The 20,303-nt window shown below is 35.9% G+C and overlaps 1 protein-coding gene across 2 annotated transcripts in view; it reads right to left on the bottom strand.

The window, feature by feature from the left end:
- SLC30A7 (solute carrier family 30 member 7) overlaps window positions 1-20,303 on the bottom strand; it is a 115,496-nt gene that overhangs the window by 22,162 nt on the left and 73,031 nt on the right. The gene's annotated exons all lie outside the window — the stretch shown is intronic.

A 20,303-nucleotide genomic window follows, 5' to 3' on the forward strand; every position in this document is an offset into this window, starting at 1 on the left:
AATAATATTATGTAAAACAGTAGGGGCAATGGGCATAAACTTCATCTTGATCATATTTTTGGTGGGAATTACTCCATTAACAACCTTTCAGGCTCTGATACGTATATCAGGTTAAGGAAGTATCCATTAAATTTCCTATTTTATTACTTTAAAAAAAATCAGAAATGGGTATTGACATTCTTTCAAATGCCTTTTTGGTATCTATCATAATGATCACATGGTTTCCTCCCCAGAGTGTTTAATATGCTGAATAACATTATTGGACTTCGTAATAATGAATCATCTTTGCATTCCTGGAATGAACCCCAATTGGACATGATATATTATTCCCCAAATATTTTTTTAAGTGGTATAATTTTCCTCTTCAAATATTATCAGATTATATATGACACTTGTAACCTGAAAGACAAATGATTTGCATTTCAAATATTCTGAATTTAAGCTCTCTAGGTATTTACCAAACCCTTCTTTTTGGTGACTTAACAGGATTTAATTTATTTCTTGTCCACATAAGACTGCAATGTGGGTGATTCACGGGCAGTTTTCCTTGGGAGTATTTCAAGAACCAGACTACCTCCATCTTTCATCTTCCATCTCCTAGGGTGTTGATGCCTTCACATCTAGTCAGTGCATGGGGAAAGAGAAGGGAGAATTACCTATAGGAGAATTTTCTGGGCCAGGTCTGAAAGGGACACTCACTTGAACTCACTTTCCACTGGCTAGAATTCAGTTACATCGTCATAACCAATTGCTAAGGAAGCTTGGAAAATTTAGTCTAGCTGTGTGCCCCAAAAGAAAAGCAAACTGTTTTGGTAAATACATACTTGTCTCTGTCACGATATTAAAAAAAAAAGTTTTCCATAAAATAACTCAAATTAAAAAAAAAAAACAAAACAGATCACATTCTCCTCCCATTCTGCCATACTGCCAGGCTAGATGGTATATGCTGTCTGCTGTCAGGTCTGGTTCTCCTGGCTTCCTTTTTTTCCAGGCAGTCTGTCCCGTGAGGCTGGTTTTTTTTTTTTTTCAGATCATTTTCCCCTCGATGTATTAGCCTGCTGCTGTCCTAGTTTCACCCTTCTACAATTCCTGTCTGCTCTTCAGAGGGAGCAGTGCAACCGAGAGACACCAGCTGGGGGGCCAAGAACTGCAGCATATAATACTAGCTGTGTCCTTGCCTGACCCACGCACACATACACGTTAAGTCCTCCTGCTGCTGGCAGACAGCAGGCCTGACTTTCCGCTTCTGCCCAGCCTCCCTCTCCTTCTCAATCTATGGACCAAATGTGTTTATTGGGCTTGCCCTGCCCTCGCCCCTGCTCCCTGGAAGAGGGGAATGGATTTTTAGCCCTTATTCCTCTTCTAAGCTCCCACAGCACCCCCACACAGGCCCCCTTCTAGCTCCTACTCAATATGTGCACTGTGTGTTCCATATCCCTGTGATGTTTTTTGAACCAACTTCTGGTCTTGTTAATTTTCTTGATTGCTTTCATATTCTCAATTTCATTTATTTCTGTTCTAATCTTCATTATTTCCTTCCTTTTGTTTGCTTTGGGGTTAGTTTACTGTTCTTTCTCTAGCTTTTCCTAGTGAACAGTTAATTCCTTGATTTTCGCTCTTTTTTCTTTTTTAATATAGGCATTTAAAGCAATAAATTTCCCTCTCAGCACTGCCTTTGCTGCATCTCATAAATTGATACAATGTGTTTTCATTTTGATTTGCCTCAAGAAGATATTTACTGATTTCTCTTGTAATTTCATCCTTTACTCACTGGTTGTTTTAAGAGTGTGTTGTTGAGTCGCCACATATTTCTGAATTTTCTGGCCCTGTGCCTATTACTAATTTTCAACTTCATTCCATTATGATCCAAGAAAGTGCTCTGTATGATTTCAATCTTTTTAAATTTATTGAGACTTGCTTTGTGACCCAGCATTTGGTCTATCCTTGAAAATGATTCACGAGCACTTGAGAAAAATGCGTATCCTTTATTGGTATGTAATGCTCTGTAAACATCTGTTAGGTCTAGTTCATTTATCATATACTTCAAAATCTCTGTTTTCTTATTGATCATCTGTTTAGATGTTCTATCCAAGTCTCTAACTATTGGGGTAGAGATGTCTGCTTCTTCCTTCAGTGTTGTCAGAGTCTGCCTCATGCATTTTGGAGCACTCTGGCTCAGTGCATAAATATTTATGATTGCCATGTCTTCTTGTTGAGTTGTTCCTTTTATTAATATATAATGTCCTTCTTTGTCTCTCTTAATTCTTTTACATTTGAAATCTAATTTGTTGGATATTAGTATAGCAACCCTTGCTCTTTTCTGGTTGTTCTAAACATGAAATATCTTTTCCCAACCTAACACTTTCAACCTATTTTTGTTCTTGGGTCTAAAGTGAGTCTCCTGTAGAGAGCATATAGATGGGTCCTTTTTCAAAATCCATCCTGCCAGTCTATGTCTTTTGATTGGGGAGTTTAATCATTAACATTTAATATTATTACTGTAAAGGGAGTACTTTCTTCTACTATTTTGTCTTTTGGATTTTATATGTCATATCTACTTCTTTTTCTCTTTTTACCTTTACTGATAGTCTTCATTTCTATATCTTCTCCAGACCTTTCTCTTCTGTCTTTTCCTATCTGTCTATAATGGTCTCTTTAGTATATCTTATAGAGCCAGTCTCTTAGTCACAAATTCTCTCAGTGACTGTTGTCTGAAAATATTTTAATCTCCCTCTCATTTTTTTCACAATATCACATAGTTGCTTATTTATCACCATGATATTTTTCAAACATTTGCATTACTCCAGAAAAAGAAATACAAAGAAAAAAAAAAAACCCATACATCCCATACCCCTTAACCTTTCCTTTTTTTTTAATTATATAGTATAACATATCTTCAAAGCAAAGAAATAAAAAAGCAAGAGTTTTCAAAGCACTCTTCAACAAGTAATTACAGGACAGATGCCAAAGTTTGTCATGGGCTACCATATGATCCTCTCATATTTTTCCTTCTAGCTGCTTCAGAATATAGGAGGCTAAGGGGCTTAAATATTTTTTTATCATCACAATAGATTTTTTTTTCCTATTTTTTTTTTGGTGAAAAATAACATATATACAAAAAAGTTATAAATTTCAAAGCACGGCACCACAATTACTTGTAGAACATATTTCAGAGTCTGACATGGGTTACAATTCCCCAATTTTAGGTTTTTACTTCTAGCTGCTCTAAAATACTGGATACTAAAAGAGATATCAATTTAATGATTCAGCATTCATGTTCATTTGTTAAATCCAATGTTCTCTGTATTACTCCAACATCACCTATGATCTTTCCATCCCCCTCTTTAGGGGTATTTTGGGCTATGACAATTCTAAATTTCTCATACTGGAAGGGTCTGTCACTAATATGGGGTAGGGAGATGGAACTAGCTGATGTTCTGGAGAGGTTGGGCTAGGTTTCAGGACTTATCTGGAATAGGGACCCACCTGGTTATAAGTTTCTGGAAAGTCACTCTAGTCATGGAACCCTTGTGGAATCTTGTATATTGCGCTAGGTGTTCCTTAGGATTGGCAGGAATGTCCTGGTTGTCCCCCCTCATTTTTGAAGGACAGTTTTGCTTGGTATAGAATTCTTAGGTGGCAGTTTTTCTCTTTCAGAATTTTAAATATATCATACCACTGCCTTCTCACCTCCATGGTTTCTTCTGAGAAATCCACACATAGCCTTACTGAGTTTCTCTTGTATGTGATGGATTGTTTTTCCCTTGCTGCTTTCAAAATTCTCTCTTTATCTTGGACATCTGACAACCTGATTAGAATGTGCCTTGGAGCATGTCTATTTAGGATCTATTCTGTTTGGGGTGTGCTGCACTCCTCTATGTCTTTCATAAGAGGTAGGGAATTTTCAGTGATTATCTTCTCCTTCTAGGGAACACCCACAAAAGGTATATTGTTGTCATTCAATTCCCTGAGACCCTGCTCATATTTTTCCATTCTTCTCCCTATACTTTCTTTTGTGTGTCAGATTTCAGATATCCAGTCCTCTAGTTCCTCTAGCTAATTAAGGAAATCAAATATATGAATCATTGCTTTTCGAAGGAGAGAGAAGAGTAAAGGGCTAGGAAGATTAGTAGAGGATATAATGGGGGAAAACTACCCAACCTTTATAAAAGACATAAATATGCAAATCAAAGAAGCCAACGAACTCCAAATAGAATAAATCCAAACAGGCCTTCCTCAAGACACATACTAATCATTCTTTCAAATGTTGAAGAGAAGCAAAAAATCCTGAAAGCAGCAAGAGAAAAACAATCTACTCCTGTTCTACTTTGCTAGCTGCTGGAATGCGACATACCAGAAATAGAATGGATTTTAAAAAGGGGAATTTAGTAAGTTGCTAGTTTACAGTTCTAAGGCCATGAAAATGTCCCAATTAAAAGCAAGGACATAGAAATGTCCAATCTAAGGTATCCAGGCAAAGAAAACTTGGTCCAAGAAGGCTGATGATGTTCAGGGTTTTTCTCTCAATTAGAAAGGCACATGGCAAACATGGCAGCATCTGCTAGCTTTCTCTCCAGGCTTCTTGTTTCATGAAGCTCCCCTGGGGACGCTTTCTTTCTTCATCTCCAAAGGTCTCTGGCTGCATGGGCTCTCATGGTTCTTGTGGCTCTGCTTATGGCTCTCATCTGAAGCTTTCTCCAAAATGCTTCCTTTTTTAAAGGATCCCAGTAAACTAATCAAGATCCACCTGTAATGGGTGAAGTCACAACTCCATGGAAGTCTCTAATCAAAAGTTACCACCCACAAATGGGTGGGTCATATCTCCATGGGAATAATCAAAAAGCTCCCAGCCAGCAATACTGAATGAAGATTAAAGGGCATGGCTTTTCTGGGGTCCATCACATATTCAAATCAGCACAACTAAATACAAGGGAAACCACGTAAGACTGAGTTCAGACTACTCATCTGGAACTATGGAAACAAGTAGGCAATGGTATGATATATTTAAGACCCTGAAAGAGAAAGATTTTCAGCCAAGAATTCTGTACCCAGACAAACTGTCCTTCAAAACTGAGGGAGAGATTAAAATTTTCACAAACAGATAATCCTGAAAGTATTTGTCAACAAGAGACTGGTTCTACAAGAAAAAAAAAAAGGAGAGGGACGACTGGAGGAGGGGACAGAATTAAAGAGTACCAGTAAGGGTAACTTAGAGGATAAAAAGAGAAAGAGGGAAAAGAATATATAGATCTGGCAAATAAAATACAAAAGATAAGATGGTGGATTCATGAAATGCCTTTTCAGTAATAACTTTGAATGTTAAAGGACTAAACTTATCAATTAAAAGATACAGATTGGCAGAATGGATTAAGAAGTATAATCCAGCCATATGCTGCTTACAAGAGACTCATCTTAGACACAAGGATACAAATTGATTGAAAGTGGAAGGATGGAAATGATGTTCCAAGAAAATTATAACCAAAAGAAAGCAGGAGTAGCTATACTGATATTGGACAAAACAGACTTTAAATTTAAAGATATCATAAGAAACAAAGAAGGACATTATATATTAATAAAAGGGACAATCCACTAAGAAGAAATAACAGTCATAAATGTTTCTGCTCCCAATCAAGGAGCTCCAAGTACATGGGACAGACAGTGGCAAAACTGAAGGGAGTGACAGATGTTTCAACAATAATAGTAGGAGACTTCAATACACCATTCTCTATAGATAGAACAACCAAAGAGAGGATCAGCAAGGAGACAGAGAAGTTAAACAACTTTATAAATGAATTACCTAACAGACATATATAGGTCATTACACCCTCAAACACCAAACACAATCCTCTCTAGTGCTCATGGAACATTCTCCAGGATAGATCATATGCTGGGGCACAAAACAGATCTTTATTAATTTAAAAACACTGAAATAATTCAAAGGACTTTCTCTGATCACAATGGAATGAAACTGTAAATCAATAACTACCAAAGAACGAGAACTTTGGCAAATATATGGTGATTAAATAACACACTCTTAACCAGTGGTTCAAAGAAACAATTGCTAGAGAAATGAGTAGCTATATGGAGACTAATGAGAATGAGAACACAATATATCAGAACTTGTGGGATATGGCAAAGGCTGTTCTGAGAGATAAATTTAATGCCCTAAATGGCTATATTAAAAAACAAGAAAGAACAAAAGTCGAGGACTTTTTTTAACAGAGCTATAATAAGGGGTTAATGAAAAATGATTATGGCTTGAAAGATAGGTAGGGGTCAGATAATAAAGGGCCTGGAATGCTACGATCATAGGAGATTCATTTTGTAAGTAGCGAAAAATCATCAACAGGTATACTTTAAGGGTCTTGATCAAATTACAGTTTATACGCATGCCTTGTTTTTTTTCTAGTATAGCTTTGTAATTTTTTTTGTTTGCACATGTCTATCTTCCAAACTACTTGGTAAGTTATACCAAGCTTTGTATGCTACTTCTATGACACACTGTGCCACACTCCCAGGAAGTTTTCTTAATTCAGAATGAACCTATAGAAGTCTAAGTAAGTCCATACTACAAGGTGATAAGGCATAAATAAAAGAGAGAAGAAAAATTTTTAATTTTAATCCAAGAACTGTACATTATAAAATCATTAGACTTTGGGGGGGTATAATTCTTGCCTGCCATGCCAGAGAGCCAGGTTCAATACCCAGAGCCTGCCCATAGCAAAAACTAAAAAAGTAAATTAAAAAATAAATAAATAAAAAAGAATCATTCAATTTGAAATTACCACTAACAAATTTAAGTTACATTACAGCATTATTTTATTTCTTAGTTTTTTTCCTTTGTAATGGAAATATAAATAGCAAATCACTAAACAACCTAATTAAACAGTTCCTTATTGGAATCAACAGTTCTAAAATTTGTGGAATAAAGGAATAATATAGTAATTTTGAATTCTTTCTTCAATTTAGCTTTTATACTTCAACAAAATCAATGATAAAATTTCCTTGGAGAGTTACAGTTTAAATATGCCAACAACAAGCTGTTTGGGTCACAATAAAGACAAAAATATACTTTCTGTGTGATCTCAACTACATGAAAATGTATGCTCAGCTGTGTGTATTTATTTAAGGACCTAGAAGGTTTTGTCAAACTGTAAATTGCTTGTGATTCTGGATGACTTTTGTGTTCTTTGCTTCTTGTGCTTTTCAGTTTTTTATACTGCACAATTAACACAAAAGTTTTAAAAATATTTTGTGTAAGTCATTTCCTAAAGAGAGCATCTATAATTACTAGTTAAAATATGATTAGAGAAAAGAAGCAAAAGCTTTATAATGTACCTAACATACTTTCTGCTTGGAGATAAAGTGTTTAAAAGTCTTAACTAATTTCTTAGAATTTCAATGACTCATAAAAATCTGAATATCTTTTGGAAGTTGAGGAATGTAATAAAGGCCACCTCTATTGCTGCACAATAGGAAGTTCTGGAATGCTTAAATAAGTAAGCTGAGCTACCAAGATCAGCAAGAAAAGTACTGAGAGCTAATATAAGTTATTAAAGTAAAATGGAGGTTCCTAATGTACAAACTGGTTTTGGTTTAAGATATTTTTAAGATGACTATTTGAAAACCAAAATTTTCCCATAGAAAAAAGTGTGAAAGTGGTTAAGTTCAACACTGGACATTTTAATCATAGTACTAAACTATGGTAAATGAACTAGCATAGTTTTTCAAAGGAAAAATACAGTGAGTTTCAAAAAAAGAACATGGAAAACACAACTCCCTCTAGTACTACAATCCAAGTGATCAGCTAACTCATGAAAATAGCAATTATAACCCCTTAGAGATGTTGGCAATTTTTATATTATATAAAAAAAAATTATTTATAAATTCTGTGCATGCATGTGTATGTTTTTGTGTGTGTAAAATGATGGTGGGGAAGAAGAGAGTAAGTGGAGATTTTTCTCAAGTCAGGAACTTAAAGCATATTTATGGGTGGTTTACTGGTAATTGTGAGAGCTGAATTAGCACTTGGTAACTATCCTCAGAATCTAAGAAAGTGTTGGGTACAAAGCAGGTGGTTCAATAAAAACTACTGAATGTTTATTAAATGATATAACACATAATTATGTTCTCAATTTTGTAAGAATATCTGATTTAGCAAGAATACTGAAATTCTTTTCAGCATTACCACACTTACTGCATTTTTTCCAACACTGCTAAGACCTTCTGCTAGCTTCTCTTAACTAGGGTTCCTAATCTAAACCACAGAACATTGAAAATGATTTGAACAACCATCTCTCAATTCCCCTTACATAAGGTACCTTTATATCTGCGTAGGTGAGAAGTTAATAATTATATACAGTGGATGCTTTAGGGTATTAGGGCTGAATTCTCTCCCAGAATGTCTGCTGAGAAAAGGTGTCAAATTAATCAATATTTACAAATGTTCTCACTATGACTTTTTGTTTTACAAATGATTAAGAAATACAGTTACTTAGAAATAATGTTCTCATTTGTTTTATTTTACAATATGGATACATATATAAGCAGCAAATTAAAGTCTTGGCAAATTGTTTACCTATATGTTAGTCCCCAAAAGTATAGCTCATAAATCATAACTTCTCTTGAAAAGTAAACCACAAAGGAAATTCTTAGGCAACACCCAAAACCATTTCTAAAAAAAAAAAAAAACTGTATAATTTCTCATATATATGACTATTTGAAAATACGGTAGCTTCCTACATGGCCAAAAAAACACTTACATTATACTTAATATAGGCCATAAAAATAATCTGTTCAACCACAGAATCAACAAGTTTTATCAAAATCAGCATCTGCTCCAAATCCTGTACTTATGAACAATAATGATCAACTGTGATTCAGAATTTCAAGGTAATAATTTTCATTAGTGCATTTTTTCTACTTAGTATACCTATGGAAATCACCTATCATTTCTAAAGTGTAACTTTTGCCTCTAAAGATGAGATATTTTTTCCTTCACTATGGTGAGAAATAGATGTACTATTTAAAAACTTTGCAAATAAGCAAATATTTTGTTTTCATTACAAAACCTTTAATTTGTATTTACAAATGATTATGGGAAAGTATCTGGTGAAGTGTAGAAAACTGATTAACCACTCTGAAATCTCTTAGAGAATGCATATTTTTTGAAAAATAAAAAGTTACACTTTCACTATTACAGTCACTCTCCTGTTTTTCATTAGGGAACAAAATTTATCATAGTGCAACACAGTTTTACTAAGAAAATTTTATCACCCTCTGCCTGTGTTAGATATCACAGACAGAAAAACAGTTTTTTCCTAAGAAATTACCTTTACCCTGAAAGTGAAAATGGAACACTGGGTAGCTTAGAAGAAATAAATGTATATTTCTGTGGTACATTCTCAATTGAGCAACATTAGCCTTGGAGAATATATAAAGAGTGTCATTAGTTTTCTCACTCTTCATGAATTAAAAAGATATCTACATGAATTAAAGGTAAGGAAAATTACTTCTTTATATTCTATTTTGTTGAGTCCTTAAGATTTTACATCATTTCCTGAAACCAGCCTTGGCTACTCAGGCAAACTCTTAACCAATCTGAAAACAGCTCACAGATCTCTTTGTAAATATTTCATTATCAAATATGGACATCTAAGTAAATAATGTTTGTTTTCTTAACAGAAAAATAGATTGAACTGGGATTTTTTATTTTGTATTTTGGGGCTACTTTTTTTTTACTGTCCTCCATTTAAAAAACTGTCTGCTTTTGTAAGATATGAGCCAAAAATGTTGCTTCAGTTTAGAGAAATTTAATTAAACAACCCAGAGAGAACCAATTAACATTTAGGGATAAAAATTTATACACAAACACACAATATAATATATATTTCCCCCTCATACATGTAAAGAGAAATATACACTTTAGGTATATTTTTTTTATAAGAATGACTCATTCTTGTGTGTTGCTCTATACCTTGTCATTTATTGTCATGGAATTAAATATCTGCTCCTTCATAAAGCATTCCAAAACTCTGATGATTTAAAATAATAAATACATTATCTTCCATCTAGAACCTGTGCTAATGAGCTGATGTTGACCAAGCTTAACAATCAGTACATAAATCAGAAATCAAATACTGTTTAAAAAGAAAAAATTACTGTAAAGAAATACTGTTAAAAGGGGTAATGTAACCTCTAGGTGTTGTAGTCCTGACTGATTTTTCTTCACTTCTGAATGCTTTTCAGCATTCTCCAGATTTTCTATAATGACTACATACTACTTTTATAATCACAAAAGTAAAAAACAAAAGTTAACTCAGAATATAATTTTATCTACATAATAAAAAAAATTAATAAGCAAACAGTTCCAAATAAAGGGAAAAAGCCTTAAGAAAACCCACAAAAGCTTGGTTCTCTTGGTTGGTAGAACTAAGGGTGATTTTTTTCCCTTACCCTTTCTCTATTTTATCAAGTTTATTTGTCAACATAATTATTTCCATAATTTAAAAAATTACTCTAAAATATGCAATTTTCATTAAATCCTCAGCCTCTTCTCTGAGAAGTCATAGCACTTTCTTGTGCTACTTGAAATCTGGCTATCATCTTAGGACACCGTTTTCCCTACAGCACTGTCAAGTGGTGGTATTTTCTTTCCTATATCCTCTGAGAACAACTACGGCTTGAGGTGACATAAATGTCCTCCTTGCTTATCACTACTAATTCCATATTCCTGCTCTCCTACCTTTCCCCCCAAAAAAGCTTCTTTAGGGCCCATGCCATCAAATTCTACCCATCCCTGATGCCACTGTTACAACTCTTGATAGTTCCCCTTCAGTAATTAAAGAGTTAAGCAATAAACTTATTTTTCCAACTACACCCTCCATTACTCTTACAAAAATATCCATGTGGATGAGCTATGATTTTATTCTTTATCCAACCTCAGATACCTACCCTTGGATCTTAAGATTTCAATTTAGGTTTGGGGGATATCTGCGACCATACAAAGATCGTACACCAGTCCGGAAAGGTCAAGATCACAGCACAGAACTGTAAGTAAAGCCCCCAAACTGTGGATGCTGGTGCCCCTACCCAACTGGCATAGCAGCCTGCACTGGAAACACCAACTCATGGAGAAAAATAGTCTCTTCTAAAGCAAGGGAAGATAGTTCAACCAAGCTCCAACTATGGTTTTAATGAACAATTCTGGACTGCTAGATATAAGCTCCAAGCACAGATAAACCCAGAGCAAGCAGAAAGGAATCCTGAGGGCTATCCCAGAAGAAAGGAGGTAGGGCTGATAGGGGATGGGGACAAAAAAGGAGGCTTTTAGAGTTGGCCAAGCTCAGAATACTAGACAAGGGCTGTACCCACTGCCACCAATAGGGGCACACAGAACTAGGTACCAACTCCAGCTCTTGACTGCAGAAACTTGGGGTTTGGGACTGGCTCTGAAAAGAGATTTCTTATTTTATTTTATTTTTTTAACTATTCTAAGTGGTTCATTAGAGAAAGCCTCAGGTTATTTTACATTGTCAGCACTGAACCATGCAAGAGTTAAGTTAGTTCTGAGAGACAAAGTAACTAACCAAGTGAAGGAGATAATTCCCTGAAGGGCATAGCTTCCCCATGAAAAGGGTGGGCAGGCCCAGCTCAGGTAGTAGCCCTCATTCAGAGAATTCAGACCCCAAGGGCCAGAAAACAGAAAACAGCTTAACCTTGCCTTCTACCTCAGCTTCTGTCAAATCATGCCCTGGCAGAGACAAGGTTTCCTGAGAATTAAAGGCACAGCCCACTTTATGCCAGTGGGGAGCTTTGGACTGACAAGCACAACTTGCTGGGCAAGATAGGAAAAGCACAGTCTAGAGGCTGCACTGGGAAGTCAACAACCAAGGTCTCATTCTCAGGGAAATTTGATACTGATTACATCCTCCTCCTGAGACCTGGGGCTGTCTGGCTTGGGAAACTCTGATTGGGGTCAATCATATCTGGAAAGACCCTCCTCAAAAAAAAAAAAAGGTTCCATATAGGCAGGCAAAGAACCAGAAAAACACAAGCTGAAGAATTCTAATCAGTTAGTTAAACAGAGGCTATGCTAGAAGTCTAAAATAAGTTGAATTGAATGCCAAAGCACAGATAGGAAACAAAGCCAATCAATAAGAAAACTTTAAGTAAAGGGCAAAAATGACATCCAGAATAAACTAATCAAGGAAACCAGATACCTAAACATCAGCAAAAATTAAAAGTTATACTAAGAAAAACAAAGATGGTAGGCCTAGTCAAAGGAACAAACTAACACTTCAAACAAGATACAGGAGCTGAAACAACTAATTAAAGATGCTCAAAAAATATGCTAAGTCAAATAAAAAATCAAATGAAATTGAGGGATGTGCAGGTTTGAAAGTATTAGATACCCCAGAAAAGCCAAGTTTTAATCCTGATTCAATATTGTGAATCAGAATGGGGCAGCTGTTTCTTTTAATTCTGATTCAACATAGTAGGCTGGAAACCTCTGATTCGATTATCTCCACAAGAGATGTGATGCACCCAAATGTGGGTATGACCTTTTGATTAGATGGAGATGTGACTTTTCCCATTCAAGGTAAGTCTTGATTAGTTTACTAGTGTCTTTAAAAGAGGAAGCATTTTGGAGAAACCTCAGAAATGACAGAGTGGAGCAGACAGAGACACCTGGAAAACAGCTGCTTCATAGTTGATGCAGATGTTTGGAGATCCAGACAGAAATAGCTCAGGTGCTAAGCAAGGACTCAAGGAAATAACCAGAACCTGAAGAGAAGAAATCTCTGGCCACAGCAGATACTACACTGAGATGAAGTTTTGTCCCAGAGCAGATAAGTGAATGCTCATACATGCTTAGAGAAGGACCCACTGGCATCAGAAGCTGGGAGCAAAAGAATTGGGAATAAGGACTAGCAGCCATGTGCCTTCCCAGCTGACAGATGTTCTGGATAGCATCAGCCTTTCTTGAGTGAAGGTAACCTCTTGTCGGTGTCTTAATTTGGACATTTTCACAGCCTTTGAACTGTAAACTTGTAACTTATTAAATGCCCCTTTTAAAAGCCATTCCATTTCTGGTATATTGCATTCTGACAGCTTAACAAACTAATACAAGGGAAGAGATGGTAAAAGAGATGAAGGACAGAAAGAAGACATTGGGTGACTACAAAGAAAAACTCAAAAGCTTGAAAAAACAAATGGCAGAACTTAGGAGAATGAAAGGCACAAAAGATGAAAAACACAACGGAGACTTACAACAGCAGATTTGAAAAACCAGAAGAAAGACTTAGTGAACAAGAGGACAGGACATCTTAAGTCCTACACACCAAGGAACAGATAGAGAAAAGAATGGAAAAACATAAGCAGGGTTTCGGGGAACTGAATGATAACATGAAGTACATGATTATACATGTTATCGGTGTCCCAAAAAGAGAAGAAAAGGGAGAAGGGGCAGAAAGAATAATGAAGGAAATAATCACCAAAATATCTCAACTCTTAAGAAAGACAAAATTACAGGTCCAAGAAGTGCAGCATACCCCGAAGAGAATAGATTTGAATAGACCAACTCCAAGTCATTTACTAATCAGATTGTCAAACGTCAAAGACAAAGAGAATTCTGGAAGCAGCAAGAGAAAAGCAATCCATCACATACAATGGAAGCTAGATAAAACTATGTGTGGATTTCTCAGTAGAAACCATGGAGGCAAGAAGGCAGTAGTAGTACATATGCAAGAAACTGAAAGAGAAAAACTGCCAGCCAAGAATTCTATATCTAACACAAAACTGTCCTTCAAAAAATGAGGGAAAGTTTAAAATATTTTCAGACAGACACTGCGAAGTTTGTGAACAAAAGACCAGCTCTACAAGAAATACTAAAGGAAACACTATAGGCAGATAGGATAAGACAGGAGAGAGAGGTTTAAAAAAGAGTATAGAAATGAAGACCATCAGTAAGGGTCCAGAATAAAGTCATGACGCATGCAAAAATGTGGATGAACCTTGAGGGCATTATGTTGAGCTAAAAAAGCCAGAAACGAAAGGAGAAATATTGTATGGTTTCACTAATATGAACTAACATTGATGAGAGAACTTTGAGAGTTAAAGTTGAATTATCAGGAGAAAGAAAGAGGGTAGAGACTAGGCATGAGGCTGAAGGAATTCAAAATGTTCAACAAGACTGATTGTAAAGAGAAATGTATAGAACAATACTGTAAGTACACTGAACAAGTTGAGTGTGAGTATGATTGAAAGAAGGCTAAGGGCACGTATGGCAACAAAAAGACAGACAGAAGATAAAGACTGAGACTGTGTAACTCAGCAAAAACTACAGTGGACAATGATGATTAAAGTACAAATATAAGAACGTTTTTACATGTGGGAGAACAAATGAATGTCAACACTGCAAGGTGTTGAAAATGGGATAGTATATGGAAAAAATACAAACAATGCAAACTAGGATCTACAGTTAACAGTAAAACTTGTAATATGTTGCTATTAAATGTAACAAAGGCAATATACCAAAGCTAAAAGTCAATAAGAGAGGGATATACGGGATTCTTGGTGGTAGTGCTGTTTTTTCTCTTTATTTTATTTCTTACTCTTCATTTTTTTCCTCTTCATTTCTTTCTTTGCAGAAGAAATAGAAATGTCCTCATATAGACTGTTGTGGTGAATGCATAACTATGTGATTATACCATGAGCTATTGATTGTTTACTAAAGATGGATTCTACAGTGTGTGAATAAAACTGTTTAAAAAATAAACAGAAAAAATACAAGTGTTGGAGAAAACGTGGACAGAGAGATGCACCTATTCACTGTTAGTAGGACAGCAGAATGTAGTCCCCCTGGAAGGCAGTGTGGTAGTTCCACAGGAAGCTAAGTAGAGGGTTGTCATATGGTCCTGCAACCCTGTTTTAGGTACATACTTGGAAGAACTGAAAGCAGGGATACAAATGACATTTGCACACTGGTGTTTATGGCAGCAATATTCACAATTTGCAATGGATGGAGTTGGCCTAAGGGTACATCCACTGTGATGTATGCATAGAATGGAATACTGAGGACTGCAAGAAGGAATGAAGTTGGTGAGGCATGCAACTATGTGAATAAACCTTGAAGACAGTATGCTGAGTGAAATAAGTCAGAAACAAAACGACAAATATTATAATGCCTCACTTGTTAACTATAATATGCAAACCCGAATTTAATTCCAGAGCATAGGTTTCCATAGGAAGGCTCACTATAAAGGTTTCTGGATTATAAGCTCTTCCAGCAGTCAGATCTATACTTCTGAGTTGTAACGATTATTTCTACATTCTGAGATGTTTACCTCCTTGTGTATAACCTGCTCTTTCCCTGGAACTTCAGCTATCTGTGTGATACCTGAGACTCAGAGCAAGAATTCTGCAGCTATGAAAGTCAGCATTACCCCATACAGCAACTGTGTAGAAAGCTGAAAAAGAGATCATGATTCAACTAGAGATATGACTGAAGCTGATCTAATCAGGACTAAGGTAAATCAGACTAAAGGGTAAAATATGATACTTCCTATATTTTAAAACTTCAACTTCTATATGAGACCAAAGAAAGAGATATTTATTTGGTACAAAATGTATATTTTCTGTAGCACATGACATAATTTAACTTGTCTGATCAGTTTACTTGAACACCATAATTACATGGAACCTTGAACAGGGAGTGAGATCTTGTTGGTTCGTACAGGTTAGTGTGATGCCCCAATATATCCCAGAGTAATCTGGGCAGAAATAAACAGGTATTTGCAAAGTCCCCTTGAGGGACTGGGGAAGAAAGCAGAAATACTAAACTTCTCCACTTGGGGAATTCCTGATATTCTCACAAACTTTGGGGACTACCAATTTAATAGGCCAAGCCCTCAATCTTGGGGCTTGCTGTTATGAAACTTATTCCTGCAAAGGAAAAACTAAGCCTACTTATAATTATGCCTTAGAGTTACCCCCAGAGAACCTCTCTTGTTTCTCAGACAAGCCCTCTCTCTCTAAGCCAACTTTGCAGGAAAACTGCCCTTCTCTCTATGTTGGACATGATTTCCTGGGGTGTAAATCTCCCTGGTAACGCGGGACATAACTCTGGGGGATGAGCCTGGCCCTGGCATTGTGTGAACAAGAAAGACTTCTTGACCAAAAGAGGGAAGAGATATGAAACAAAATAACATTTCAGTGACTGAAAGATCTCAAATAGAGTCAAGAGATCATTCCGGAGGTTTTGCTTATGAATTATATAGAAATCCCTTTTTAGTTTATAGTATATTGGAGTGGGTGGGAAGAAGTACCTGAAACTATTGAGCTGTGTTCCAATTCTTGAAGATGATTGTATAAAGATATAACATTTACAGTGTAACTGTGACTGTGAAAACCTTGTGTCTGATGTTCCTTTTATACAGGGTATGGACAGATGAGTAAAAATATGGGTATTGTTTTTTATTTTTATTTTTATTCTTATTTATTTATTTTTTTGGAGTAATGAAAATGTTTGAAAATTGATTGTGGTGATGAATTCACAACTGTATGATGACACTATGAACCACTGATTGTACACTTTGGATGATTATATCATACGTGAATGTATCTCAATAAAATTGTAAAAAAAACAAGATCTCAATTTAAAGCATCTCATAATCTGAACAACTCTTTCTGCTTCTAGATAACCCCCTATACACTTTGACTTTTAACACTTCTCCCTAAACAGAAACTCCAAACCACTGGCTCTATCATTTTTTTCATAGCACCTTTCATTACCATGAAATCTTTATTTCCCACCACTATAATTCCTACTTTGTACCTTTCTCCCTCTGTCAGTACTCACCTGACAAAATCCTAACCTGTTAAATCTAACTCTCTATCTATTCCATACCTTTTTACCAACCAGCTAAATAAGACTGGAGAAAAACATCAACTGTGTTGGTTATTTTCACTTTATATTCATGACCACAAACCTCAAAGTGGGACCTCAGTGCTGCCAGGCAATGACAGCCTGCTTTAAAGATCTTGAAAGAGTTGATAACTTGCTATCTCTATTTCCTCCCTCTCATTCTCTTAAAGCTACTCTAATCAGGCTACTGTAATTATATTCCCTCTCTCATACATCTTTTTTTTTTTTTTACAGCTCCTATCTTCTTAAAAAAAAAAAAAACCTTTCTTGACCAGACATCTCCCTTTAAGTATTATTCCTTTCCCCATTTGGAGCAGAAAGCCTTCAAAGAGTTGACTAAACTTACTTTCCCCATTTCCTCCCCTCCCACTCTCTTGAAGCTACATCAGTCAGGCTTTCATTCTCAACACTGTTCTGAATCAACGACTCATGTCTAAGTTATCAATTAATCATCTCAGCAGCATTTACCAGCGTTGGCTCTTTTTTGAGCCATTTTCCTTATATGGCTTCTAAGACAACATGTGTTCGCATCTTTCCGTCCACCTCATTGGCCATTTCACTTTCCCCTGTTATCAGAGCTGCCATCTGTTCTTTGCCTTCACCAGGACTCAGTCCTCAGACTTTTTTTCCTATATGTGTTCATTCTCTGAGTGAACTCATTCAATCTCATGGCTTTATATACTAAACAAATACTATACAAACCCCAAACTCTATTCTGAACTCTAGATACATGTATCTATCATTCTCTGCTCTGCTCCTTGCATCCCAGCTACACTGCCCTTCTTGCAGTTCATCAAACATTTCAGGCATGTTCCTACCTCTGTGCTTACACTTAAAGATCCCTCTATCAGAAATGCTTTTTCTTCTGAATAGTCTCTCAGCCCATTCCTTCACCATTTAGGGCTCCCCTCAAGTGTTATCTCATCTAGAGATGTTTCCAAGTCCTTCTAAAATAGCACCCACTTACCCAGATTTATAGCACCTGACATTATATTATCTCTTTATATGTTCATTTGCTTTATTAATTATCTCCCCTATTAGAATGCATGCTCCATAAGGGTAGGCTATTTGATTATGTTGTTTATTGCATGGGTTAAAGTAGGCACCCAAACAATTATTGAATGATTTTAAGATACGTTAAAGTTTTATGGTTATCTCCAAGGGGCAGGATTAGGAGAACATTTCAACAGATTAAGTTATGCTTGAATTTTCAGTAATGTTTGATTTTTTTTTTTTTTTACATGGGCAGGCATTGGGAATTGAACCGGTGTCTCTGGCATAGCAGGTGAGAACTCTGCCTGCTGAGCCACTGTGGCCCGCCTGTTTGAATTCTTTATAATCAGGATGTATTACTTTATCAGAAAAAAAGACAAATAAAAATATCAGAACTTAACACATAATGACAAGAAATCAAATTATATGAAACTGAAATATAAACCATTGAACAGAAGTTTTATAAATAAGTCAGTAGGACCTAGGCAAATATGACAAATAGGTTTCATCGTGAAAGTCAACTGTGATTGATTGGTTGTGGCTTCTTGAAGCACCGTATTGAAGGAGACCATGATGCTAAATAGGGTTCACGGGAAAGAATACCACAATAAGGAATATCTTCTAGGAGAATGGAAAGGCATTTATACCAAATAAATGCTACTCCATGGCTTAAAATCTATATGTGGACTATCCCCAAATCTACATATTCAGCAGAATATCCCGCAAATTCTATATTTGTACATGTTTGTACACCCATAGTCTACTTGAAATCTCTGTATAAATGTCTAACAGAAGATCTCAAACTTAGTAACAACCAAAACAGAACTGATTTGCAATCCCCTTCAAAACCAAATAAAAAAACCATTACTCTCCCCCAATAGACCCTCTTTCAGAAATGAAACCTTCATTCACTCAACTGCTCAGGTAAAAATTCTAAGAGTTATGTTCAATTCTCTTTTTGCTCACACTTCGCCCATAGGTTCATATTCATGAGCAAAGTTCATTTGCTCTACCCGCCCTGAAACCATGTTTGAGATTAGCATCTTAGGCCAAGTCACTATCATTTCTCACTTGGTCCATTATAGTAGCTTTCTAGCTGGTCTGCCTGTTTGTATTCTTGTCCCCTCATAATCCATTATCCATACAATAGCCAAAATGATTTTTAACAATATAAATCAAATAATCTCACTCCCCTAGGGCTTCCCATTGCAGCTTGGAATAAAATACAAACTCTTAACTCTGGCTTATTTTCCCCAGTCTATCTCTCCAACTTTATCTTACCACACTCTCTCCTTTCTTCCTGTGCCTTCAGTCATACCAGCCTCCCTTCAGTGGACAGTTTTCACTATAGGGCTTTTGTTTTCATTATAGAGCTTTTATATTACCTGTTTCCTAAATTAGAAAGTTCTTCCTGTGACAGGCTCTTTTGTGACCATTCAAATATCTGCCTAACGCTCCCTCTTCTGAAGTCTTCCCTTATCGCACAGTCTAAAGTGGCGACTCAGTCACTATCTCATTGCCCTATCTTAACTCTCTACCCAGCACAAATAACTACTTGGTATCTGAGTGTCTACTCATTAATTTGTCTGTTGTCTCTCTCCCCTACTATAATGTAAGATCAAAACAGCAGGGATCTTCTCTTTTTTACCGCTCTCTAGCCAGATAAATATTTCATCACCTTATTTAATAAATATTTATTGAATATGATTAAGTGCCATTTTGAGATGTTATATTTCAGTAAAAAGTTTTTTCTTTTTTTCTCTGTCTATCTATGTACTCATTCATATTTTTAGGAATAACTGAATGGCAACAGAACTAAATAAGAATTTCTTGTTTGGATATAGAAAAAGCAACAGTAAAAAAAGAGTAAAAGTCACAGAGACTGAAAAAATATGAATTTAATTTTGATTCAAACATGTGCTATGTATCAACATTATGCCAAGCAGAGTTAGGTGCTGACCTTATAGTCTGCCCTCATGAAATGGGAGAACAATGAAATAGGCTACTTTAACATAGTAAGTAAACACATGAAATGAGCAGTAGAAGGTGCTACAGGTCTACTTAAGCCCGGGAGATAGAGATTCAGGAAATGCTTCCTGAAGGAAGTACCATTTAAACTGAAATCTGATTTGAAGGGCACATTATGTGCATATATGTGTGTATGTGTGTGTATATGTGGGGAGGAATAGAAACATGAAATAAAAGAGAGATAAGGACAGGAAGTTTAAGAGTATTTTAGACAGAGGATCTATGAGCAAAATCCAGAATCCAGAAAGCTCAAACATGTTCAGGAAACAGACTAATTTACTACAGTCAGAGACAGATATTTCTCAACATAAATTGAGAAATGGCAAGGAGAGAAGGAAGAGATAAATGCGTAGTA

The sequence above is a fragment of the Tamandua tetradactyla genome, chromosome 11, assembly GCF_023851605.1.
Source record: "Tamandua tetradactyla isolate mTamTet1 chromosome 11, mTamTet1.pri, whole genome shotgun sequence".
In the NCBI taxonomy this organism is placed as follows: Eukaryota; Metazoa; Chordata; class Mammalia; order Pilosa; family Myrmecophagidae; genus Tamandua; species Tamandua tetradactyla.